Consider the following 25,999-nt stretch of genomic DNA (forward strand, 5'->3'; position numbering starts at 1 on the left):
TTCCAGGAAGATTGATTTTTAAGTTCCTTAGGGAAGCAATATGGTATTGATTGAATGGCTTGTGTGAGTGTGCAAGGGAGTAAGCCTAGAAAGGTAAGAAAAAAATTATTGAAAAAAATGGGAGTGTCCCACTTAGAAAAGAAAAGACTGAGATCAGGCAAAGTGATGGCTGTCTCTAAGTACCTGAGTATGTGAGATATGGAAGAAGGAAGAGACTTGGCCTGCTTGGTTTCACAAGGCAAGATTGGAAGCATTGGGGGTGGGGGTTGCAATGAGACCAATTTACAGTACATAAAGACCTTCCTAAGGAGGGGAATGGGCCACCCAAAGAGGTAGGGACTCCTTTAGTGAAGACCTTAGCAAAGGCTGGAGACCATGAATTTGGTTCCTTATAAAGGGAAATCTTGTTTAAGCTGGGATTCGACACAGCAGCCTGATTCTGTTATTGTTATCTTACCACGGAGGGAATTCGAAATATTTAACTCCTTCCCACTTCATAGGATCACAGAAATAGGAGGGACCTTAGAGACCATCCAATTCACTTCCTCCACTTTATAGTCAGGGACACAGCAGCCTAGAAAGAGGCGGTGACTTGCCCAAGGTCACTCACCTAGTCCTCATAAGTGATAGAGATGAGATTGAATCTAGATTTCCTGAAATCCATTGTAGCATGTTGCATTTCCAGTGACCTGTTAGATCCCCTGGTGCTGTATTTCCCAGGTGAGTACTATTATCCCTGATTCTAATGCTTTCCCAGCATACTTCTTGAATGCTGCTATTTCTCAGCTCAGTTTTCACTGGAAATGTCTGGTTTGCAGGAGCAAATGGAGAATGCCCAGGCTGAAGCAGGTGGCAGCAGGCCCAAGCATCCCCTCCAATGTTGGAAGAGGATTGCTGGCATATGGTGCCCCACTGGGCAGCAGGCAGAGAGGGACCAATCAGGAAGGCTGGAGAGCTGGAACCAACGCACCCCAGTAATGAAGAAGGAAGGATGGTGATGGAGCCAGGAGGAGACCCCATGACCCCTGGGCTCTGCCAGCCACCCAAGTGACCCGCCAATGTCTTCAGAGGTTAAGAAGCTCAGTGATGACTAAAAGTTAAACCTCCATGATTCCCCAGCATGGGGGAAGCAGGTCAGCTGTATGTACCTGAAGGTGAGGGGACCATGCTGCTCTCCACAGGAGAGGCGCCACCTGTTGGAGCTGGCTCAGAAGGCGTACATTCTCCTTCCTGCGCACAGAACACTTGGTCTAATGCCATCTGGGCTGCTTTCTGACTTCCTCCTTCTGATTTCCTGTTCTTGAGTGGCATTTCCTTTCTCCCAGAAATACAGACCTCCTCATTTGTATTCTTGTTTCCATAATGCTTTATGGTGATTTATCCCTGATATGAGACAAATGATAGTAGGATTTAGAGGTAGAAGGAACCCCGGAGATCTAAGACTGGGAAGGAGTTTAGAGGTCACTTAGATCAACCCCCTTATTTTACCAATGAAGGAAGCAAAGGCTCAGTCCAGCTTTTATAAATGAGGAAACTGAGAGCCAGAGAGGGGAAGGGAATTCATGAGATCATAGAGGATAAATCTAGTGCTGGAATGGTCCCACCCTCTTGTTTTACAGATGAAGAAACTGAGGCCTGGGGCTTATATAGGTAATAAAAAGAATGGAGCTAGAAGGAAGTGTCAGGCTGTAGGGAAAAGAGCTAGATCTGGAGCACAAGAGACAGTCCATTTATTTCCCCTGTGACCTTAGGCAAGTCATTGAATCTGAACTTGCTCCCATACAAAAAAAGGGGATATACTAGATGATCTAAGAGACTTCATTCTGGGATAAATCTATGATCCTGAGGTTTGATCTGGCTCCTGTCAGTTCTGTGTCATGTGGCATGAGCATCAATGAAAGGAAATAGGGACATTCTGTGGAAAGAAGGAAAAACTGAGAGGTAACCTGATGGTCATCTATTTAAAGAACAGTCAGATGGAAGAGGGAAGAAACTTGTCAGGCTTGGTCCCAAAGGACAGAGCCAGGAGCAATCATTCAACAGCTCTCTTCAGCTGTGGAATCTTAAGCTAAGAAAACAAATTCATTTCAACAAACAATTGTTAGGTCCCACTAGGTGTAGGGGCTAGAGAGACAAAAACCAGGCATATAGAGAAGAAATGGGTTTCCCTTCTAGCCTTCAGTGGGGGGTAGGGGAGATGGTGCCATGTTCCATTGCTGCAGACCCAAAAAATGGGGTAAATCACACAAACCCAAGAATTTCTTGGAGAAGCAGGAGAAATCTTATTTTCTTGCACCAAAATGTATTATCAATAGAGAGACAATATAGGTAATGGCTAGGTAGCTGGCCTTGAAGTCAGGATTCAAATTCTGCCTCGTCATGACACATATTTGCTGTGTGGTCTTGGACAAGTCTCAGAATCCCAGGCAACTCTCTAAGCTGATCATTTACAGAATTGCCTTCTTAGATTGGTGGGGGAAATCTCAACCCTGAGAAATTCCCACACTAATGAAATTATGTAACTGGACCAAAAACAAACAAAAAACAAACTCTTATCAACTATAAGATGTTTTTTAAAAAAACTTATTTTTTTCAATTAATCAGAAAATCTCACCCCCACCCCCATCCAAAATGGTACTAAGGTCCATCAATTTCACCTCTGAAACCTCTATCCAATTCACCCCCTTTCCTCCTCTGACATTGCCTCACACGGGTGCAGGCCTTTGTCACCCCAGACCTAGACTATGACAATAGCCTCCTCGTCCTGATGCCTGCTTCAAGTCTTTCTCTGCTCCAGTACATCTTCCTTCTAGCCTCCAAAGTGATTTTCCTAAATTGAAGATCATCAACCTCATTCAATAAACTCCAGTAAATCCCTACTGTCTCCAGGATCAAATACACAATCTGGTGACATTCAAAGCCCTTTATAACCTGCTGCCTCCTGCCTTTCTAGTCTTCTTATACCTCATTCCTTAACACCCAACTTTTTAGTTGGGCTGTCCCACAAACTTGCCACTGTATCTCACAGCTCTTTTCTTCTTCCTCGACACTTACTGGCTGCCCTGGCTCCCTTCAGTCCCAACTAAAATCCCATCTTCAACAGGAAGCCTTTCCCAGTTCCTCTTAATTTATGCTGACTAGCCCCTGTTTACCCTGCATATACAACCTGTTTGTATATATTTTTTCCTCTTTCTCTTTCCCATTAATCTGTGAGCTCCTTAAGGGCAGGGTCTTTTGCCTCTTTGTATCCCTAGTGCTTAGCACAGTACCTGGCACATAGTAGGGGCTTAATAAAAGTCTATTGACTGATTGAATATTGTGTAAGTAGCATGTACAGTGCTTTGCAAACCTTAAAACACTATGCATCATAATTATGGATTATACTAACCATCATTATGATTAGCAACACTTGGCAAGTGAGGATGCCTTCAAGTTTGCAAACCTGGATGCAGCCAAGCCAACCATGAAGATGGGGACCAGTGAACACAGGGTCCAGTGATGGAGGGAAGAGAACTGAGATCACTGTCTTGTCACTGACTTTATGGCTGTTCCCATTTTCAAGCTCTCACCCTGTAAAATCCAGCCCTAACCTTCTCGGCTACCATGGACCTTCCCAGTGCTCTGCTCTCAATGACAGCCCATCAGTGTCATCATCTGGGTTGACTCAATCCCATGCGCTCTTTCCTACCAAGAGTTAAAAAAATCAGGGACTATTTCAAACCTTGAGTTTTAATCCTTGATGTTATTGCAAATAAAATGACACATATCCTGAGACAGGTTACATTGTCTCCAGCTTGCTGCAAACATCAGCTTTGCCTAAGAAGGTCATGAGCCGCTGTTCCGGAGACCTTTCTTCTTGGTGATAGAGAATTAATGCTATGCTCACTGAAAAGCACTTTTCCACTGTTATGATTGTATTTTTTAAAAAAGCTAATGGGCCATCAGTTGGGAAGATGTTGGGAGACTTTTGGTGGGGGGTGGAGTGGGGAGATTTAGTGCACTGCTGTAAGGAAATTGAACAGGGAATCTCCCATCAGTTTGTGACTAGAGGCTGAAATCCACAATGGCCGACTTGTACATGCTCATACTTTACTGATTGCATTTCAGAGATTGGAGATGCCTTTTCATGGCTGGTTTACTGAAGCTCAGGACACTTGTCAGAAAAGTGGTTAAAAGGATCTCCAACCTGGATATTTATCCAGTTAGCCTAAGCAGAGTCCCCACTGAGAGGGGAAGAAAGTAGTCCAAAATGTAGATTTTACCTTTACTGGTGACAAAGACAGAAAGAGAGGATCATAAAGATTATAGATTTAAAGCTAGAAGGGAGCTCAGAGGTCCAAAACTCTCATTTCAGAGATGAGGGCACGGAGTCATGCAAAGATTAAGTGACTTGGCCAGGGTCACACAGCCAGTAAGCATCTGAGTTAGAATTGAAACTCAGGTCTAACTGACTGCAGGTGCAGTGTCCTATTTACTGCACCATCCAGCTGTTTCACACATAGGCCAAAATATTTATAGCAGCACTTTTTTTGTGTGTGGTGGCAAAAAACTGCAAAGTGAATGCCTATCAGTTGGGGAGCAACTGAATGAATTGTGACATATGAGTGTAATGGAGTATTATCGCACTATAAGAAACAATGAATGTGAATAATTCAGAAAAACATGAGTAGCAAATATGTTCTGGATCAATTTACCTGGAGGGAGGCCTACTACATCTTTCCCTCAGCATTCTAGAGTAACCTGAGGGGATGTGGGATGTCTCTTCTCTAATGTAACTGACTGGCTCCCTCCACCAGCTGTGTTCCCTGCACCGTTAGGTGCCGCCAATTAAATATAATCACTTAACATGAGTTAGCTTTTAAAAAGGAATACTTACATTGAGGATCAATCACTTAATCCATAAACATTTATTAAGTTCCTTCTATGTGCCAGGCACTGTGCTGTGTTGAATATAGCAAGAACAGAGTGCAAACTTCCTCTTAATGTAGAACACACCATAAGAATCTCTCTGAACATATGCTTGTCCTTATTCCTCATGGAAAGACTTGTGTGAACTTCTGCAAAGCCAGCACAATAACTAGAAAGTGTAAACAAAACCGCTCAAAGATGGATGAATTTCTATTTGGGTCCCAAGCAAAGACAGTGACACCTTTCTCCGTTTTAATGGAGAGTTGGGGGCCTGTGCATGATCCTGTGACCTCACTGAGGTATGTCTTGTCTCTAGTGACCCTCCTATGTGGGGGAATTTTAGACCATGTTCTTCCGTAACTTAGAGGGAGTCTACTCAAGGTGGTGGGGGCTTAACTATGGTTCTTTTAACATTCTGAGGATTCCAGTGAAACACTGGAATTGTCTTGTTTTGCCCTGCTCTTACCACATGACCAACCCATTCTTCTTGCTGCTCATATATTTCCTTGATGACAGCTTTTGTTCTCCTGGTTTAGAGTGAATTATGGGCAGCTCCCTTCCACTACAGGTCTTTCCCTCTGGGTGAGCCTTAACTTCAGTTCTTTGCAGATTGTCATGTTACGTAGCCATTGTACATCTTTAGAAGAATATTAAATTGATACTAAAAAGATGGGCCTTTGTTTCAGACAGAAGCTTGGGTTCCTTAAAATAACTACATATTATCCCTTGATCTATTCTTCATCCATTTGGTTTTTCCTGTGTGGATGGTTAGGTCTAATTCTTTTGAGGGTTATGGAGTTCATTTAAGAAGTTTTGTAATCTTCTGGGGCTTGATCCAATGAGCCCATTCTCCACAAAAAGGGGCATCTGAAGGACCTCACAATCTATCAGGAATCTGACTTGGACTTGGCACTGAATCTCTGTCATGACAATGACAGACACCTTTGGCAGCATACATCTCTCTGACACATCTTGCTTGATATTAAATCAAGATTCTCTGTGTTATAATTTTACGTAATCTTAAATATTTTCAACATGTGCGTGAAAGACAACTTTTGGGAAGAAAGTATTTAAGATAATGTTTTGCATTATTAAATCAAACGTTTTTCATAGTCAACAAACAAAGAGCACAGTGGAATTTTTATATTTTTTGGATATTTTAGTCAATTGGATGATAGTAAAATTATAATCCTCTGTGGAACATTGCCTGCAAAACCTTGCCTATTCCTTTTTTGTACCCTCCTTGAGGGTCCTTTGTTGTGTGTGTATATATACATATATAATATATATTATACATATATTATATGTAAATATATAATATTTATATAATATATAAAAATATATAATATTCTCATAAAATTGACATAGATGGGAAAATGAGCTTATGGGTAAGTAATTTTTCATAGTCTTTCAGACAGTTTCGGGGGGTAGGAAAAAGTTCTGAGATTTTGTTTTGCTTTTGCCTCCTTTAGATACCTTGAGACTATATATCTCTCTATGCCCTCAATCCTGTGCCAAGACCATCTCTGTACCTCCTCTGGGTGCATTTGTTCAAGCCCTGCCTCTTTCCCCATTTAGATTCCTCCCCTGCCTTTCCATTTCTTCTCTGAACCTCCATGCTCAGAGCATCTCCTCATTTCTCACCTGGCACCTCTACTTTGGGACTTCTCTGACTCACACCATGCCCCTGAGGCAGACACTTTCCCCAGCCCTCCCCCTTAAGGCCCCTAGCAGCTTTTCAGTCTCCCTTTGCCTTTGGTAGATTGTCTTCCCCATGAGATTGTAAACTCCTTGAAAGCAAAGCCTGCTTTTCTTTTTTCTTATGTGTATTTTGAGCACTTGGTACAGCATCTGGAACACAGCAGGTCCTTACTACATGTTTACTGACTTGGTTCTTATAGCCCCTCAGAGACTGAGATACTAGGATCCAATATGGTGGCTCCACAATTCTCAAACAAAAAAAGAGTTCATTGCAAAAATCTTTACTGATCTCTTCCACCTTTCATCTGTTTGTTGTACTCCCAATTTCATCCTTCAGATGCTAGAATTTTTCTGCTTCCTCACTGTCTACAATAGAAATAATCCTCTTGGTGGTCATTTTGAAAATACTTACCATAAGCACAGCAATACAAGATGTTGAACTGTCCCATGAAATGTCTTTGCCTTCAGACCCAGGATGAAACTAACCTTGCCAACTCCATTACTTGTGTCTCCGAAGGAGTCATCTCTCCATTTCTCTACAACTTCCTTTGGTCTGCCGATTTCATTACAGAATGACCACCAGGACTGATATGGTTGAATTCAGCTGGCAATAAGGCTGTGTGTTGGTATTTGGACAAAGTTCTCACACGTGAAGCCCGGGTAACGTTTAGAGACAATATAACTGCTAGGTGATTCTTGGTCTTCCTTGCCACCCTGCCACTGTCACCGCATTGTATAGGACTAAGGCCATATTTACGTTTTCCTTTACTTCATAGATTGCTTGACCGAAGAATTCATTAACGAAACTTTTCTTTTTAATTAAACAAGACAGGATGCTTTGTGACTTTTTACTTAGAGGAAAATGGCGAGACTTTTAACACCCAAATCATCTGTGTTCTTTATTTCTTTTGTCATTTTTCAAAGTAATTGCTTTTAGGGTCCTAATTCCTTTGAATGGATAAAGCATGAGACAAGAGCTTATGGGGTGTATGGGGTGTTCAGGGAGGAATAGCCCCTTGGGATGAGGGCTGCTCATCCACGTTTGGCATTCACCTGTGCCTCAATTCTCCCTTGTGACTACAAGAAACTGTAGCCTGTGCAGCGGCCACACCTTGATGAAACCATCTTGGAGGTTGGGCGAACCCAGGTTGAGGGTAAACAACAGGTTTCCCATCCATCAGTGAGTGAGGGGGATATCTACCCCAAGCATGTGAAGACTTCCCTTGGTGGTTTAGGTAGATGAAAATTTGCTCTGTCAAGTGGGTGAAGCCCAGCCCTCAAAATGCAGAGGAGTCCAGGCTGAGTTAAAAACAGAAGTTTTCTCAGAAGGAAAATCAAATACTAGTGCTGAGGGACCCAAAACAAAATACAAAGGAACCCACAGCCTAGGAGGGGCAGGGGAAATTTACGCTTGAAAACCACAAGGGGGAGGGGCCAGGGCAGAGAATGGACAGTCTTTCCCAGGAACAGGTGGAACACAGAAGCAGGATGTTTTGCAGGAAGAGTTGACCACAAGGCTGGTTTGGGCTGGTTTGGGGCACACAGCTCAAAGTCAGCCAGCAAACATCAACAAAAGCTCTGGTGGTGAGCAAGGCTTTGGCTGACTGCAGGCTCCTGATTGGCTCCTTTGGGCAAACAGACTCACTCTGTGTCCAGTGCACCTACCTGGTAAGACAACTGAGAGAAAACAGACATGTTAGTCTCAGGAGTATTTTCCCATCCAATGGCCATGAAGGTGGCTGAAGCAGGTGCTATGGAGAGCTTAGAGCTCAGTCAGACATCCAAGATGCCCAGGTCATCCACTGCATCCTGGGTCATCACCAGACCTCCTGACTTTTGTCTTGCCACAGGACTCCGATGATACTGGAAGGGAGAATGAGATTGATGACCTTGTGCCTCACTTATATCCAATTCATAGGCAAGTTAAGACATCACCATGTGTTATCACTGATCCTGTGAAAGGGTGAATTTCATTTATTGCTGTAAATATCATTTCACTTAATTGAAAGACAACTCTTCATTCTGAATTCTTGACTTGTTCATGTAGCTGGTTAGCACCTGGTCCCCAGATAAGATCCCTTAGGTTTAAGATACTTCCTGGGTCCACTAAAAAAATCCCATGATCCCCCCCAATCTGTTTACTTTTCCTAGTGGATCAGAGGAAACAGTTCAAAGCAAAAGCATTTAATAAAATAGCACATTAAGAAAAATAGTCATTAAACATTTCCCCCACAAACTTGGGAAACATACAAATATACCGTCATGTCCCCCCTTAACTGGAAGAGTGAATGCACTTAGGGAACATGTGAGGAGGAGTACACATAAAAATAGTCTTGGCCAGGTCACTCCTGTAGGAGCAGAGCTCAAATCTAATGTTGCAAGATCTCCAGTGTTGCTCGGTGATGTCCACGCCCACATTAGTTTGCCCTGCCCTTGCCAGGAAGCTAGGCAAGCCTCTGAACTCTTAATTTTCAGGTAAAGTCTACGTAGCCATGTTCTTTATCTGTACCTCTCCCACTCTTTGCTCTCCCTGTGTCAAAGGGAAAATGTAACCCTATCATCCCCAGTTTTTAACCAGTTAAGGGATCAATGTCAACAACTTGGACACTCACACAGTGAGATAAGTAAAGAACCCCCCCATCACCCTAATGCATTTAAATAGGTTTTATGTGCCCTCCCCACCCCCACCCCCCGCCCTTCCACTGGAAATTAGAATTCAGAGGCACGCATGTAGTCTAGCTTCCTGTCAAGGGATGGGTCAATTGATGTGGCTATGACCCCATAGCTGTAGGTCATGGTCTAAGTGTTTTTCCCAGCATCACAGAGGAAATGAGAGTATGGAGGTAGAAAAAGAGGGAGGAGAAAGCAAGCACTTTCCTAACATTATCTCCTTCGGGCTCCATAATGACTCTGTACTACGGTCACTGTGGATATTATGTCTGCATTTACAGATGAGAAAACTGAGACTCTGAAAGATTGAGACATGCCCCAGATCATGCAGCTAGTAAGTATCTGAGGCAGGACTAGAACATATAGGTGCCAAAGTAGATGGAGCCACTGGATTGGGAGTCAGGAATCCAGCACCAGACACTACCTGTGTGATCTTGGACAAGTTGCTTAATTTCTGTCTGCCTCAGTTTCTCCATCTGTAAAATAGTGTTAATAACAGAATCTCCTTCCCAAGATTCTTGTGAGGACAAAATGAGATGACATTTGTGAAATGCTTTGCCCGTCTCAAAGCACTATAGAAATGCTAGCTCTTCCTGACTACAGAAGTCTTAACATGGCATCGTCTACCTGCTTCATACATATACTAAGTACCAAATGAGTGGTATCTTGGGAAGTGCTGCTGACTTACAAGACGTTTGCAGCTCACTCACTTTACAGATTAGAAGGCTGAGGCCTAAAGAGGTAAAGTGATTTGCCCAAGGTCACACAGGAAGATAGAGATGCCATTTGAACTCTGGCTGTATGACTCCAAGACCTGAGCTCTTTCCATGATACTGGAGTTCAGTGTCTCTGGAGTTCAGGACCTTCAGGGATCGCTGTGGTGGGAGACGTGGAAAAGTTTCCCAGAGGTTTGGGACTTAAAGGATGAGTGATGTTAGTACGATGCTTACTGGAGTGCTTAAGAAAGACATAATGAAGTCCTGCTCATTGGCCTGTGAGTCACAGCTCAACCATGAATTGCCTCAGGGTAGATATACGTGTGGGAGCAGTGGAGAAGACTAGAGCAGCATTCCTATAAAGGTGGTACCTGGGTATGTTTCCATTATTCTCCTGAGAAAGGGGACAGTGCAACTTGACTGACCACTAGTCTATTGGATTTGACTCACAAGTCTTATTTTGCATATGAGAACATTCTACTGTATTCTATGCTCTCACAACAACCCACAAAATCTTCTGCCTCAATAGGCATTGATTGGTTTTCCATTGTCTTGGAATATTTATTCATAAATATCTGTATTCATTTGGTAGATCTGGATGCTATATTCTTTCCCTTTATTCATATCTTCCCTGTTGGTTTATCTACTTATGTTCAAGAGCTCTGAGTTTTTTTCTTCCTTCAATCTTTGAAATTTTAGTCTTTTTCCCCCTTATATCCTTAGCTAGGCAGCGAGGAGGGAGAGATATAGGACATTCCAACCAAAAGGGAAGATAGATTGCCTCTTTAGCTTTGTGGTTTTTTTCTCTAAGCCCAGGTCCCCCAAATGCAATTCTGAGAGGTATATATTTTCAGCTTCTTCAACTACTTTGAATTAGAGGCTGGGACAGTCTTTGCTAAGTATGTCATGACATACTTTGGAACTGAGAGGTTTTTCGACTAAGGCCAATGTTGAAGAGAAGGTCCTGGTCTCTAATCCCAATATGGAATCATTTGGAAATGTTAAAAACCACCAGGAATGATAAGTCACCATTTGGGGAAATTCATTGAGACTGGGAGATCCTAAGGCAGATACTGGTTATATAGTAGGAGTTGATTTCCATAACAGCTTCTGAAAGAGATGAACCCTAGTCCCTGGAGATTCTTCAACCAGTTATGTCTAACTGCCAGAAGCTCTGGACTCTGTGACTTGCTCAAACAGTGAAGCTCCATGATGAATTTAAGATACCTGTTTGGGAGTCCCATAAGTCTCCCAGGAGTCTTTACCCTGCAGGAGAACATATTAGGATATCTACTTATCACAATGAATAACTTTTCCAAAAGGAAAAATTTTGTGATGAAAAGATCTTCCCTGTCCATTAATGGGCCTCAGGTGAAACCCATTAAGGGACACTTGACTAGGGGAGGCTTGTTTTGTAGGAAGGCCTACACCTTTTGTTAATTGCTAATGGGGCACTGGGTCAAGAAGGTCATGTTCTCTGGCTCTGAGGTGAGATTTTGCTTTGGGGGCCTACTCTTTGAAAGAAGGTTATGTGCCAGATAAGACTCTGGGTAGCTGCTAAGGAACCTCCTGGCTTTGAAAGCCCAGATATTGGTGCTTCTGTCTCTGCTAACTATGTATGTATGTAATGGTCAGACAGTTGGCTCTGTCTGTTGATCTCTGGTGTATGTATTGCTTATGGTCCAATAGTTAGAAGCCCTGTCTGCTGGTCTTTATTTCTCTGCTTGTTTTTTCTCTGTTGGTGAATGTAATTAAAGAAGATTGTTAACCCCTCCTTTTAGAAAAGCAGATTTCAGAACGTGTGCAGCAGACCCTGCTGTATATGCTGGGGTGCTTGCTGCTATACCATTTAGACTGTGAGCTGCTTGAAAGCAGGGGCTGTTTTTTACTTTTCTTTGTTTCCCCACAACTTAACACAGTGCTAGAAATATCTTAATAAGTGCTCATTGACAATTCTTTGTAGGGGAGGCCCTAGACATGAGTCATACCTAAGTTTTGTTTAAGAGATTTTCTCCAACACAGACTAGAAGAGATCTTCCCAGAATAACTTCAGGTGGGGACAATGAGCCAGAAAAATCCTGATTCCCCCCTTTTGGGGATCTGGTTTCCCCAAAGCTAAACCCATTTTATGTGATTCTAGAATAGGAGCCATTTGCGGGGGGCACAGTCCTACAGGCTTTGGGGTTCAATAATAGAGTGCTGTGTAGAGTGGGGTGAAGGGTATTGCAGGAAAGGACTGTGATGTTTAAAAAAACAGGTAAAACATTTTAAATGAGAAAACAAAATTCTGTGAAGAAAGTAGCAATAAAGCCCAGAACACAGCAGTTTAACAATGGATTCAACAATTACTTCAGCTCATTTAGTCAAATCAACCGACATTATATTATATTAGCTGCTCTGCCTATAAAGCTGTGCTGAATGAGAGACACTGCATGAAATGGAAAGCCATCTTCTACATTTGGAATGTGAGCAATTACATAGGCATTAGAGAAAATCCAATACAAAAAGATTTTTTAAAACTAAATGCCTTTAAAATGGAAGGATGATTTTAAATTGTTTTCCTTTTTTTTGCTCAGTTGACACTCCAAGGCCCAAAGCCTAGCTCATCCTCATTTTGCAGGCCAGAGGTCATCCTTTAAGTCTGTTTCCATAGAGACTGAGATAATAGAAAGAACGTTGGTATCGGAAGACATGGGTTCAAACCCTGATCCAGTCTCTTACTAGTTTATCCAAGTCTATCTTCCTGCTTGAGCTTCCTTGTAAGACCCCTGGAGAACCATGAGAATATTGGGCATTTTCCTTTGAGGGTAAGAGGCACAGGATGGAATGGTAGAAAGTATTCTGGATTTAGTGTCAAAAAAACCTGTGTTCAAATTCTTTGTTTCTGATTATCTGTGTGTCAGTAGGCAAGTCATTTCCCCAACCTGGGTCTTGTCTTCCTGTGAATGTAACGGCGGTTTGAGACTCTTCTTCGTGGTAGAGATGAATGCCTTGCACAGCATGAGGGGCAAAGTGGTCTTGGTGAGACCAGAGGGCCCTCTTCAGTCTTCCTCAAGCTCTGAGTTGATTTGGGAGCTTCCAGCTTCTAGTTTCCAGAGGAAAGATGGAGGATGCTAACCCCACATCAGGTTAGTGAAGGAAAGGACTGTGGGAAGACATGAGAGGAGCTGGCAGTATCTATCAGGTCTCTATCTCCAGTTGGCTATACTAGAGACTTTAGAGAGTTTTCCTGTGGGTGAGATCCAGGATTCTGCCTCTTGATTGAGCAGAGTTACCTCATTGCCAATGTCTGGTATGTATTCTCCTATGTATACCTTTTCTGATTTCTGTTTTGTTATAACTTGGATGGGGGGCAGCTAAGTAATGCCATACTGCATAGAGTGCTGGGCCTTGAGTCAGGAAGACCTGAGTTCAGATCTGGCCTCTGACACTGTGTGACCTTAAGTCACTTAACTTTGTTTGCCTAGTTTCCTCATCTGCAAAATGAGCTGGAGAAGGAAATGACAAACCCCTCCAGGATCTTTGCCAAGATAATCCCAACTGGGGTGACAAAGTCAGACACGATGGAACAACAATGAGCCTTGGAAATGTTCCCTTTTATATCCTTTTGTTTTGGCCCATGCCACACAATCCAGCTTAGCATGACATCCCATGTTTAGACAGAATCAGTCAGTCAGCAAGCATTTATTAAGCACCTACATTTGTGACAGGCCTTGTATTAAGTGCTGGGGATACAAAGAAAAGGAGAAGACAGTCCCTGCCTTCAAGGAGCTAACAGTATGATGGGGAGGAAAATGTGAAAAAAAACAACATAGGCATCATTGCAATTTCTCCTTTTATTCTAAACCAAGTAACTTTTGGATACAACAATACACATTTTTTAAATTTAATTTTATTTATTTTCAGTGTTCTACAATCACTATCATATAACTTAGATTTTCCCCCCCTACCTCCCCCCTCTCTCCCCAAGACGGCATACAATTTTAGATAGGTTCTACACATGCATTCCTATTAAATACATTTTCACTATAGTTATGCTGTGTAGAAGAATTATAATGAATGGGAGAAATCGTATAACAAACCAAAATGTAATACACACACAAAAAAATGATCTGCTACATTCTGCGATTGAATTCCATAGTTCTTTCTCTGGATGTTGAAGGCATTTTGCCTTAAAAGACCATTGGGAATTTTTTTAAGTCCTCGCATTGCTATGAAGATCTAAGTCTACCAGAAAAAGCTCTCGCACACTGTGGTTGTTGCTGTGCACAAGGTTCTCCTGGCTCTCAGCATCAGATCATATAAGTCTTTCCAGGCCTCTCTGAAGTCTTCCTGTTCATCATTTCTTATAGCACAACAGTATTCCATTACATTCATATACCATAATGTATTCAGCCATTCCCCAGCTGATGGACATCCCCTTGATTTCCAGTTTTTGGTCACCACAAAGACTGCTGCTATAAATATTTTTGTACATGGGGGACCTTTTCCTATTTTTATGATCTCTTGGGGATACAGCCCTAGAAGCGATATTGCTGAGTCAAAGGGTATGCATATTTTTGTAGCCCTTTGGGCATAGTTCCAAATAACAATATACATTTTTTAAAAAATCCTCTCCCAAATTCAATTATTTACAGTTGTTTCAATGCACAAAAATTAGTAATCCAATCCAGTGTTGGTGGCACATCGGCCCTGGGGCAGGCATCGTGCTGCTGTAGGGTACAGAGGGCAGAAGGGAGCCCAACATAAAGCAGATGTTTCAAAAGTGGATCATATTTTTCTGATAAGAATAACATTAAAATTAGTGATTATAATTCTGTGTGAGACCTTGGTGAGAAATAAATCACTGGAATGTACGCGGTGATCTGTCTTAAAGACAAAGGTTCAATAACTCTAACTTCTAGAGTAATTTTAAATGGTAAAATTAGGCTCCAAGTCCTAGAAAGTGGGGAAAAAATATAGTGGACAAGATGATTCTACGAGAGCACATAAAAATTCTGACATCTAAATTTGACCTCAAACTTGCATATTTGCTATAATAAGGATTAAGGAATTAATTCATCATAATTTTATCTTAAGTGCTTCCTGATTCACTTGACTTTCAACACTATATATTACTATTGTTTGTTTTTATATCACCCTCTTTTGAAATATATCTAACCTTTTTCCTTCCCCTACCCAGAGGGCCCTCTCCTGTAATAAGGAAAAGAAAAGAAAGAAGGAAAAAAAATCATGTCAGCAAAATGAACCAAGATATCCACCAAGGCTCTCAAAAACCGCCATTCCATGCTGGCGTCTCCTACTTCTGCAGACTAAGGAGGCAGGTGCATTTTCTAATTCCTTCAGTCTCAGTTTAGAAAAGCATATAGAAAATCATTCAAATGCTTCTGCTCTCATTTTTAAAAAGCCAGCCAAGGAGAATAGAAGGATGCCTCTTTTTTCTCTTCCAAGTTCCTCTGTTTATACCATGTCAGAACATATTCTGTTGACCTCAAGATTGTGTTTGTCCCTTCACCGCTTTGGATGGAAGGGCCAGATCTGGATAAGATACAACTCAGCCTGTCAATCAACTGACAAGCATTGATTAAGCCCCCCACTGTATGCTAAGCACTGGAGCTATAAGAATGAAACTATCTTTACTCATCATGCCTTGAATTCTAGTGAGGGAGAGAACACATATAAGAATGTATGGATTAAGTATTTCTCTCTCATTTGACAGGTGAGGAAACTGAGACCCATGAGTGTCTGTGACTTGGGTGAGGTCACATAGGCAGTATACATCTCAGGAGAGATTTGATCCCCGGTGCTCTGACTCTGACACTCCAGCCGTGTGTCCTGGGGTCTGGATGGTACTACTGAGATGGGGTCTTGGGGGTAGTGGCTGAGGGTGCTTGTGCCCTATCATTCAGGAGGACCAAGGGCAAATGTGTCTTACAGAAAGGGAAGATACTCTCCCCCACTCATGTCAACCACCCTCTCACCCCGCCCCAGTTCTCTAGCTGACACAGGACTTATATCCATGCCCAGTTTGAGGCCCGGGCTCCTTGCCTCACATCAGTACCCTAGATCTCGAAGCCTTCTAAGATGGAGATGTCCCAGGCCGATGCCCCACAAAGAGACAGTAGGGTGGTTGGTGCCTAAAGGAGGCAGATTAGGGAGCCTAGGGTGGGGAGCTGCAGGGTTTTAAGAACAGAAGAGGTGGGAGGCGACGGGGGCCAGGGAGGCACAGAGGGTTCTCATCGGACCATTATAGTTTTTCAAAAAGACGAGTTCCTGGGGCCACTGGCAAGACCGGAGAGACTGGAGGAGGGGCGGGCGGGATGCATAGAGCGGATGGGGGAGCTTTTCAGTGCGGAGCCGCAGCTGGGGGTCGGTTTCCAAAGTCCGGGCTCAGCTGCCCAAGAGGTCAGGAATCCCCTAAGTGACCGCGTTCTCCCATTGGCCTTCGGTGGAATGGTTTATCGCGTGACCTCCCCTGCTTGTGCCCCTTGGAGGTGGCCGCCGCTTCCTGGAGTGCCAGCAGACCGGCTGTGGGCAGCCTGGGCCGGTGGCACCTGTCCGATGCCCTTTGGCCACATTTAATCCCAGCCTGCTTTTTGTCCTCCTAGAAGCAGAGCGCACTCGCTTAGGCGCGTCTCAAGGATTGCTCGGATGGGTGATAGACTTCATCGTTTCCTGCTCCTGGAACCAGAACACCCAGAGATACAGCGGGTCTGGGAAGGAGGCGGGGTTTCCGTGAGAGCCAGTCTGTCTAGATAAAGGGGTGACCACGACCCAAAAACGCCGCAGGGCTAAAAGAGGTTACCGGGTGTCTGGGAACCACTGAGAATTTGACCCATCTCTCGCTGGACTGGGTGAGTAGAGTTCATAATCTCCAGGGACAGCTTAGGTCATAGGGGATAGGAACCTGTAGCCTCAAGGCCTTCTAGGTCCTTGAGTGCAGCCTCCTGACTGAGTCCAGGTTTTACAGAACAAATCCTTTTATAAAGGGGGTTGGGTCTGTGAAGGTCACATGTGGTCCTGAGGCCACAGGTTCCAGTACCCCTGACATAGGACTTTCCAAGTGACTTCTAGGGGAATACCATCAGTTGAGGCCAGCGTCACTGGGTAGCTAATAAAACCCATCCCTCTGTTCCTCAGGGACCACTTTCTCTCTATAGAAAGACTGAGACTAGCATCACCCTCCTCACTTCCCATATGGCTGACCTCCCAGGCTTCACTGTCTCTGCAAGGTGAAGTCATCTCTGAAACACCCTGGGGTGGACACCTGGGAGTTCCCTCCAGATGGTCTTCCATTGGAGGAGACCACTCAAGGAATTCACCTCATCCTTTCCCACCTGGATCCTCTCCTGAACTTTACTGTTTCCAGAAACTCAACATTCTGCCAGATGAAATCTATTATGAAACCCACTCCTCCTCAGATCACAGAGCTCCCTGAGGGCAGACACTGTCTTTTGCCTTTCTTTGTATCTCCAAGTGCTTACCCTGGCACCTGGCACATAGTAGGTGCTTCATATATATTGACTGACTTCTTTGCCTCTGCCTCTCATTGTGAGGGTAGCCCCTGGTTATACTTTAAAAAGCTACCAATAGAAGCATTCTTTATTAAGTGCCTGCATTGTGTCTGTCACAAGAGAGTACACTGACAAGTGAACCAGTCAGCAACCCTGCTGGAGGTAGGAGAGCAGGGAGGGTTTTCGAAGGGCTTTCTAGATTTTTCTAGATTCTTGGATGGGAATTCTAGAAGACCTCTAAGTGCTCAGTGAAGGGCATAAATACAGGGACATGAGAGGGTGTGTGACATCTGGGCAGGAGTGTGTGTGGGGGTGAGGGGCAGGGGCCTGGGTGGGAAATAGTGGGGCACACAGAGCCCATGATGCTTTGTGAACAGCTGGTTAACTATGGCCCTTACCTTGAAAGGTCATCATCACCCAGGGCCTGGACCCGAGTGAACATCAACAGTAATCAGCATTCAGATTGTGTTTTCTATTTTCTTCCATTCTTTTTAATATTCCCACATAATTAAAGGGACCCATGCTGGGCCATCATCAGGCTATGCTAATTTATTAAATGTATTGCCAGTAACTCTCTCCAGTCTCCCATCTAATTCCCTCCTAATTTAGGAACTTGGAGCTCTTAGACATTTTAATATTTAAAATTGCTCATGGTAAAAAAAAAAATGTGGTCCATCACATCTTTTGTTGTCTTCATAAACAAATTCCCATAAAGACAAGGCCTTTGGAGCAGAGATTTAGAGTTAAAAGGATCTTTAGAGGGTATCTAGGTCTGCCCAGTCATTTGACAGTTGAGGACCAGAGATCCAGAGAGGTTATGTAATTCACCTAAGGTCACACAGCCACCCACTGCACTCATTTTTCCTGACAGATATGCATTATCATAATTGTAGCATTGTGCAATATCGGCTATGAGGTAGCTGATGACGCAGTGGATAGGGCCCTGGACCTAGAGTCAAGAAGACAAATTCAAATCCAGCCACACTAGCTGTGTGACCTTAGGCAAATCATTTGACTTCTGCCTGCCTCAGTTTTGTAAAATAGGGATAACCTCTCAGGGTTGTTGTGAGGACCAAGTGAGATAATATTTGCCAAACATTCTTTTTTTTTTTTAAATTTAATTTTATTTATTCATTTTTTAATGTTCTACAATCACTACCATAAAATTTAGATTTTAACCCTCCCACACCTACCCCGCCTTACCCTCCCCCAAGATGGCATACAATTCTATATAGGATCTACATATACTTTCCTATTGAATAGGTTTACACTATAGTCATGCTATGAAGATGAACTGAAATAAATGGAAGAAATCATATAACAAATCAAAACATAACTCACACACGCACACACACACACGCACACACACAAACATGATCTACTGCATTCTACGAATGACTTCCATAGTTCTTTCTCTGAGTGTGGAAGGCATTTTGCCTTAGAAAACCACTGGGAATTTTTTTTTTAACTTCTTGTGTTATTACGAAGTTCCAAGTCTACCAGAAAAAAACTCTCTCACGCTGTGATCGTTGCTGTGTACAAAGTTCTCCTGGTTCTGCTCTTGTCGCTATTTGCCAAACATTCAACAAGGCTTAAAGTGATATATGAATGCTGGCGACAACAACGACGATGATGATGGTGATGGTGATGTGATGTCAGGTGTGAGTTATGCCCCTCAGATACACCTTGGGGCCTTTCCGTTACTGACTAGTCTTGTTCATTTTCTCTCTCTGGGTTCAAAGTCATGCTCTGGAATATTCTTAGAAATTATCAAATTTGCCTTTTTTTTTTTTTTCCAAGATTCAGTTTTCCCCTGGAGTAAACCAGTACGTTCTTTTTACATGGGCAAGTTTCCTTTCTCTCATTCTTGAAGAGTAAATAGGCTTGGTCTAAAGCAATATTCATATCAAGTAACATTTAAAAAGCAGGGAAATATTTTTGAACAAGGCACATAAGGTAATGTTGAGGTTTTTTTCTAGGCTCACTACTTTCTCCCCTCTTTTACTCTCTTCCCAGTGGTCCTGGGAGTTTGCTGAAGAAAGAGATGGAAATTTAAACACTGGTGGAAATATTCCCATGAGTGTATTCTGGGAAAGCAGGAAGGAGAAAGAGCTATTGAAATCCTTCACTCTCCCCAAGTGCTTGGCTGGCTGCACTTGGCATAGTTGCCCAAAGGGTTTGTGTGTCCTCCATACAATGAGATTCTTAAAATAAGCCAAAGTGATATTCCTAAAGTACCATGTTGCTCCGCTGCTCAGGAAGCAACTGATTATCTTGAGAATGAAATACCAACTCCTCTGCTTGGATCTAGAGCCTTTCACAACCTGGCCTCAATATACCTCTCTGGGCTCATTATGCAATATTCCCATTCCCACATTTTGGTCCAGTCAAATTGGTTTTCTTGTTCCTTGCACACAAAATGTCATGTCCACCTCTAGACCTTGGCACAATGTGTCAGCCCTACCTGAAATGCACACCTGCCTTACCTGTGCCTCTTAGAATTCCATCTCCTACAAAACTCAGCTCAAATACTACCTCTTATCTGAATCCTTCCTGGACGGGTAGAGAGATGGGCACTGTGATTGACATATTTGTACAGTATGGAGGGTATGTGTGTGTGTGTGTGTGTGTGTGAGAGAGAGAGACAGAGACAGAGACAGAGACAGAGATAGAGACAGACAGATTGATTGTGTGTGTGTGAGACAAAGAGAGAGACAGAATGTGTGCGTGCACGCTTTGTTCCTTGGATGATCTTAGAATAGGGCTTTACAGATGACAAACCATTAATATTAATGGACTGTTTTGATTAGAAAGGGTGAAAACCTTTTATTATTGATCTAATTTTTAAGACCATTGGGAAGATGTTGGATTCATACATATTCATTGGCCTAGGAATAAAAATTTTATTTGAAATAGACTACGTGACACACACAGGAACAGGGATTTTCATTATACTGTCAGTAATTCAAGATCATTAGAGGTGATGGAGGAATTGTTCATTTAAGACAGCCTGTTCCTGGGAGAGCTTTGATTAGAGCAGAAGAAGGCACGCTCATCAGATAAGTGCCTCACTCCTTCGCTCTGAATTGTAGAGCGTAAACTTAAGGGTGGTGTTACAGTCGAACCACACCATTTACGTTCTGCAGACATGAAAGACTGGCATGAAAAATGAGGCTCCAGGCAAAGATTGATGAACTGGCAACATTTTAGAGTTGTGTTTGTGTTCTAGCATCTGCCACTTTGGTTCCGGGAGTACAGTGAAAGCCGGTCATTCTCAGCTCTCCTGTGCCAGTCCATAGGTCATGGGACTGTCTGAAATCACTTAAGTGTTTAGAATGGAGTCAGTTGAGCAATAGAGCAGTTGCACTAAAGCCAATGATCTGTTCTGTACAAAGTCAGTGTTGTTATCAACCCAATGCACTGCCATAGTTGGCATGCAACACTCAACATGTTTTGATCATAAATTTTAGAACGTAAAATTTTGTTTTAAAACATTTGGAAACCTTGAGCAATAGCTCCCTTGCAACATAAAATGATTCCACGGCATTAGAGAAGCAAAAAGTCTAGTATGAAAGCATTTGATTTCAAGAGGGCTGACTTTATTTAATTATGAGATGTCTTTTGACTTGGAGCTGGAAGGTAGTTAGATATGAGTCAGTTCAACCCTGGAATTTTGTAGATGAGGAAACTAAGACTGAGAAGTGGAGGTGAGGGGTGGGATGATTTCCCCAAAGTCATAGATAAACCAGAACAGAAGCCTGGCACAGTGCAGAGACCCAGAGCCAATCAATAAGAAATATTCCTTAAGAACTCACGAAGCGGTAGCTAGGCACCATGCTAGATGGTAGGGACAGAAAATCAAAGACAAACTGGTGCTGCCTTCCAGGACCAGCTCCCATTTCACCCTGGGGAGATGAAAGAGAGGGAGAGGGGGAGGAGGGAGGGAGAGGAAGAGGGAGAGGAGGGAGGGAGAGGGAGAGGGAGAGGAGGGAGGGAGAGGGAGAGGGAGAGGAGGGAGGGAGAGCTTAGAAGTCCATGCCATCTCTGTATCAGAATTATCTCTGACATGGCTCTCTACCACCACCTGCTGCTCCTCCGCTGTTACTGCTGCTACCTGCACCTCTTCCATCCGTGGAAGCATGTCCCATTGTTGCTTTGAGGATGATGCATTGCCGCTTTCTAACAGTGAGGCTACTCAGACAGAAAACCTGAAGGCAATTTAGTACCTTTTCAGCTCTGTCTTTTGTCTGGCTCCCTAGTCAGCACAAAGAGCTCTGCTAACAAGAATGAACCTTTTTCTCCTTGCCCCTTTCAAAGAAAAGTCCCCAGCCCTCACTCCTTGCTGAGTTAGGTTGAATTTTTTCCACATGTGTAGAGTGAACACAATGTGCTCATCACATGGTCATCCCCTCCCACTGAAGCTTTTTGAAGTGGGAGAAAAAGAGGCAAATTTGGTCTTAGCAGAAATAACTTCCTCACATTTACAGCTATCCCAAAATGCAACAGACTTTCTTAGATGGTAGTAGGTTTCCCCACTGGAGATCCTCAAGCAAAGCTTAGCTGACTCTTTATCCTGAACGCTATAGAGGAGATTCTTGATTAGACATGACCTTGCAGTGTGGAGATTCTTTCCCTTGAAGTCCAGTTCCTTTGTGGACTTGCCAAGCCTCATCTGATAATAATGAAACTTGCTAGCATTTTTACAGCACTCTGAGGTTTGCCTAGTGTTTTAAATATGCTCTCTCACTTGATCCTCACAACAACTCTGAGAGGTAGACACTCTGTCTATCCTTATTTTACAGATGGAGAAACCGAGGTGGACAGAAGTTACATGACTTGGCCAGGGTCACACAGTTAGTATCTGAGAAGGGATTTGAACTCAGGTGTTCATGAGTCCAGGGCCAACGCTCTCTCCACTATGCCACCTAACTGCTTCACCTTTCTTTCCCTGGTACTCACTGTCCGCTGCCAAATTCAATTATCATTTTATCCATCAGTGAAATTACTTTTCTCATGGCAGTCGGACAAAAGCAAGCTTTGCTCCTCATTTGCCAGTCTCTTACAATTAGCAACTCCAGAGGCCACAGTCACTCTTGTCATATTTTTATCTCTTTCCCATCTTGTGATTTCCCTAAAATAGGCACATTATTAGACTAACGTGTTCATGGACAAATGCCACCCTTCTCTTTGTTCAGCTAATTAGCTTTCTACTTTTACCTTCTCTTCTCCCACTAATAAAATAAGGGATACCAAAATGCTATTAGCATTTTCATCCTCTGTCAAGATGCCTTTGGCATCTCAAGTGCCTGAGAAACTATTTCCTATAAGCTGTGGTGTGTATCAAGATGAATTTCACTTTTGAATGAAATGTTCAAGAACCAGAAAATGGTGATTTCAATGTGATTGTTTCATAAATCAGTTAATTTCACAGTTACAGGCAGCAATTTCTTCAGCGAAAAGAAGGGCTTGTCCACATGGGAAATCATTAAGATAATGGTAAACAAATAATGAAGGAGACTGCTGGAGAGGCTGAGGGTGGGTCAGTTTGGAAATGCTGCTGCCAATAGACTGTATTTTAAGCCTAGAGTTTATAATGAGTGTGTGTAATTGGGGTAGAAGCTGCTTTCTGACACTTTTAGAAACATTGGCCTGCCTTCAAATAATCCATTACTGGAAAAATGCTTCCCCCAGTCAGGCAGTTACCCTATTCAAAGACCAAGCTGGGACAAGTAAGGATCAGTTTCTTTTTTTGAAAAAAAAAAGAGGCATTAATATCCTTTCTTTTCACATTACCTTCATTTCCCACAATATATCCCTAGGGTTAGAGGTTCAGAAGATACAAATTGGATCAAGTAGACAGAGTGTCTAGTAGGGATCTGGTCTGCTAATCCATTTTCCCCTCCCCAAAATAGTGTGCCTCACAAGAATGAATTTAGAAAGGAAAAATGTAGGGAGAAGTTCCACAAAACTTTGTTGTTCAGTCATGTCCAACTCTTCATTTGGGGTTTTCTTGGCAGAGATACTGGAGTGGTTTGACATTTCTTCTCCAGATCATTTTATAGATGAGGAAACAGAGGCAAACAGAGTTAAGTGACTTGCTCATGGTCACATAGCTAGTGTCTGAAGCCAGATTTGAATTCAGGTCTTCCTGACTCTAGGCCCATCCACTGCACCACCACAAAACTAGTCAACATATTTAAGTAATATTCCATACTTATAGTCTCCCACCTCTGCAAAGAAGAGAGGGAGGTATATTTTCTAGGCTCTTTTTTGGGGCTACTCTTGAGCAAGAATTAATTTCACTGGTACCCTGGACCTTTTTCAAAATAAAGAGAAGAAAATGAAAAGTAGATCCTCTCTACCCTCACAGGCTCTGGCCCAGGAAGCTAGTGTGAGAAGTCCTGTGCAGACTTGGAAAACCTGCTGATGAACAGTTAGATGCTAACCTTCTGAGGACAAGGAAGTATAAGATGGCCCTGTGGATAGAATTCAGGGCCAGAACACTTGGATTTCAATTCAACCTCCAATGCTTATTTGCCTCTAACCCCAGGCAAGTCACTTGCCCTCAGTTTCCCCTCTGTGATATGGAGATAATAATAGCAAAGACTTCCCAGGGTTTTGTTGTGAAGATGAAAGCAGATATTTATAAAGCAATTTATAAATGATAATTATTGTCATTATTTTCTTCCATTTAGATATGGAAGTGAATGAGTAAATGCAGTTCATTGTGTGACTATCCCAACTGTGAATACATAGTACTTTGTGGATCTAACCTTATTAGAATGGCAGCTTCTCCAGGGCAAGAACTGACTTTGCTTTTCTTTGTATTCCAGTGCTCCAGTCTCCTACAACACAGGAAACCCTCATTTATGTTGCTGACTTGACAATAAAACCACTAATGGCAGGATGTGAAGGCACCTCAGAGACCTCTAGTCAAAGGCAGGATTTGAGCTCAAGTCTTCCTGGCTCTAGGTCCAACATTTTATCCACCATGCTATGTTGCCAGAATTATTATAATTATTACCAATTATAATAATAATAAATAGCTCTAGCATTTATGTGGTGTTTTAAATTTTGCAAACACTTTATATGGGTTAACTCCTTTGGTTCTCATATTAGCCCCATGAGATGGGTGCTTTATTACCTCCCTTTTACAGGTGGGGAAGCTAAGGCTACTTAGGGTAGGATTCAAACTCGAGTCTTCCTAGCTCAAAGTTGAACAATCTCCCCACAGCGCCACCTAGCCCCTCAACTACTGGATAGTCTATGAGAAGGTTGAAAAGGTTCACTCAAATCACGGTGGGGGAAAGGACAGTGGGAACCTTTTAGGGAAGATGAGGTGGGAGCAAGGGGAGGAGTCAGAGTCAGGATTAGGACCCAGAGTCAGGATTAGGATTTACGAACCCATTCTAGCCTTTACTAGCTGTGTGATCTTGATCAAGCCATGTAACCTGAGGCCTGCTTCCTCATCTGTAAAATAAAAACTTGGACTGAGTGAGGAGGTGGCTTCAGGGCCAGCAGAAAAAGAACGCAGGGAAGTCAAGGAAAGAATCCTCTGCAGAGATGATCAGATTATCTCCCTTGCTCTGTTGGCTTCCCCTCTCCATTCAAGGATTCCCCAAATTCTCCAGTTAGAAATTCATTCCTTTGACTCAAAGCTGTGTCTGCTGTTGACATGAAAGTGTCCCTGAGAGAATGTGCCTATTCTCAATACTGTCTGAAGTCAGGGTAAGTTGTGAGGGGGGTTGTGACATCTTTCCTGGACTGTCCCCATTCCTATATTTGGTGCTAAAAGGTGAATTGATCCTTTTGATTAAGTACCTGTGAGCACAGCTAACATTGCATTTTAGCCATAGGATCAGAGAGCTAAGGGATCAAAAAGAAGAAGGGCGGAGGAGGCTCTGTGCACAAAAATATTTATAGCAGCTCTTTTTGTGGTGGTAAAGAATTGAAAATTGAGGGGATGCCCATCCATTGGGGAATGACTGAACAAGTTGTGGCATATGAATGTAATGGAATAAATTGTGCTATAAGAAATGATGAGCAGGATGCTTATGAAACATGAAAAGACTTACATGAACTGATGCAAAGTGAAGTAACCAGGAAAACATTGTATACAGTAGCAACAATATTGCTTAAGGATCAACTATGAATGACTTAGTTACTCTCAGAAATACAATGATCAAAGACAATTCCAAAAGATTCATGATGAAAAATGCTGTCCACAAGGAATTGACGGAGCCTGCATGCAGATTGAAGTATACTATTTTTACTTTTGTGTGTGTTTTTCTTTTGGTCCTTTCACAAGATGACTAATATGGAAATATGTTTTACAAATTGCTTGCCATCTTAGGGAGGGAAGAGTGAGAGGGGAGAAAATTTGGAACTCAAAATTTAAATAAAGATTGTTAAAAAATTGTCCTTATATGTAATTGGGAAAAAATAAACTACTATTTAAAAAAATAATTAGATAGCTAACTTCCAGGAAAA

At 42.7% G+C, this 25,999-nt stretch overlaps 1 long non-coding RNA gene across 1 annotated transcript; it reads left to right on the plus strand.

The window, feature by feature from the left end:
* The first annotated feature begins 16,368 nt into the window (after positions 1–16,368).
* LOC140517571 (uncharacterized) lies at positions 16,369–24,567 on the plus strand. The gene is made up of 2 exons (XR_011971639.1): positions 16,369–16,849; positions 24,343–24,567. It is a non-coding gene; the product is annotated as an uncharacterized lncRNA (long non-coding RNA).
* The last annotated feature ends 1,432 nt before the right edge of the window (positions 24,568–25,999 follow it).

This window comes from Notamacropus eugenii, chromosome 1 (assembly GCF_028372415.1).
Source record: "Notamacropus eugenii isolate mMacEug1 chromosome 1, mMacEug1.pri_v2, whole genome shotgun sequence".
Taxonomy (NCBI): domain Eukaryota; kingdom Metazoa; phylum Chordata; class Mammalia; order Diprotodontia; family Macropodidae; genus Notamacropus; species Notamacropus eugenii.